The sequence below is a fragment of the Arvicanthis niloticus genome, chromosome 1 (genome assembly GCF_011762505.2).
Source record: "Arvicanthis niloticus isolate mArvNil1 chromosome 1, mArvNil1.pat.X, whole genome shotgun sequence".
In the NCBI taxonomy this organism is placed as follows: Eukaryota; Metazoa; Chordata; class Mammalia; order Rodentia; family Muridae; genus Arvicanthis; species Arvicanthis niloticus.
In genome coordinates this window covers 90,506,811-90,508,821 of record NC_047658.1, presented here as the reverse complement: position 1 = coordinate 90,508,821, position 2,011 = coordinate 90,506,811, and positions in this window count along the sequence as shown.

Below are 2,011 nucleotides of genomic sequence, written 5' to 3'. Positions count from 1 at the left end.
GCCGTTGCTATAGCTGATTTTCAGAGCCTGGATAATTTGTAAAGCAGAAAGGTGTTCATGGTTCTGGAGGTTGGGGTTTCAAGGGCTTCACAGACCAGGGTTGCCTTCATCTACAGCAAGTGCAGGCAAGTATGAAGGTTCGGGGCAAATATTTGAAGTGTCTAAGCCCTGATTTTCTCGCCTGAAATGCAGGATGATAACAGCATGAGGACAGTTCATCAAGCAGATGCCTTGAGATCATGCCCATAACATTGGTCCCAGCCCAGGGGTCATTTCCCTTTTCTCCTCTTTAGCTCAGGAGTGTTCTGTGGAGTGCTCCAGTGGCAGAAAGTGCAGGGCAGCCATGAGAACCCAGCTGTCTGCTCTGAAGCCATGACTTAAGGAAATGTTCAGAGTCCAATGTTGTTGTGGCTGCTCTAGGGGATGCTGAGGCAGTCTGTTCAAAGCCAGCATGGGTTCCATAATGACAGAAAAGAAAGAAAAAAGAAAGACTGCAAACACCAAGGACAGTGAGCTGATTTGAACATGGAAGTGGAACTGATTTAAATGAATATGCAGGGAGGGGGGTGTTGTTATCTTAGGATCAATAACTATTTAAAATGGTTTCCTAAGTGCCTAATAACTCTGGAAATACTCTACCTAACACAAGTTCCTGCATGTAAGGTAGCTCATGACCAGAACATTCGACTGCAAAAGCTTTCTGGAGTCTTTCAAAGTAAGAGGTTCCCCCAGCTGAGAGGTCTGAGAACCACTGCATCCAAGCAGGCCAGCATGCATCCGCGCCTGTCCTGTGAGCTCTCTGAAACACATCCTGTCTAAAGCCAGAGCCACCGGGTATGTGTCAAAAGGTGGCAGGGCTCAATGAGTGAAGTGCTTGCCCTGTGAGTATCAGAAAAAAACCCAAGTTCAATCCCCAGCACCCACATAAAAGTCAGACACAGCGGTGTGTACCTATAATCCTAGTGCTGGAGAGGGGGACAGAGACAAATTGGCAAGCTTCAGGTTTAGTGAGAGACTCTGTCTCAAAGTGTAAGGTGGAAAAGAATCTAGGGAAACACCTGCCTGGACCTCAGGGTTTCACATGTACATACACACACATGCGCGCACACACATGCACACACACACAAACACACACACACCAACGGTGTCTTCTGATAAGGGCAGACCTGGGATGCCTGTTAAGGGCAGCAGGCACTGCTGCATTAATGCGGGTGTTTGTGTCTCAATACAGCAGAAAGTGCTTTGCATAGGAGGCTGTTAAAGCACCGGACCTCTTTCACTTAATCGCTAAGCACTTCAACCTCAGGGGTTGAGGTTAAAGCTCAACGTTGGCAGGGCCTGAGGTCTGAAGTGGAATGTGACCACGCTGGAAGTTTATCAGAGTAGAACAGGATCCGTGGAAGCCAAGTGCTGTGCTTTATACCTGAATCTGTGGGAAACTTTATCCTTGGGGTCAGAGGTTAATGGCACTTGGAGGTGAGACCTGGGGAAACGAGATTAGGATAGAGGGTGTCATTTCTGGATCAGTGGTTATCTCTTGAGTGCCTGTATTATAAAAGCTCCCCTCTAACCCTTCACTGCCCCCCTCCTCCAAAAGTTTTATTTTCATGGGAGTGATCTAGAAACAAGAGTTACTACTAAGGAAGTGGCAGGGGAAACTATGTGTGACAATGCATAGGGAAACTGAATTGACATAAGGGACTGTGAGCGGTGGAGCTGAGGCTGGGCTGTCACAGGTAACTGTTGTGTGTTGTATTGAAAGGATGAATGGGTGAGCTAAAGGTTCAACAGAGAATTCCTTCTTCCCCACCTCTGACTCCCAACACCGCACAAAGATGCTGGGCTGGACCAGTGGGAGGACTGTAGAGAGTGCGGAAGAGGTCTCAAGCTGTGTCCATGCCTTTGGGCCAGCCAGAAGATGACTTTACCTTTTGAGTGCTTGCCACTCTCACTATGTGGGACTCTGGGCTTCCTTAAAAATCTAGAGTTAGTTCCTGGGGATTAGAGAGAT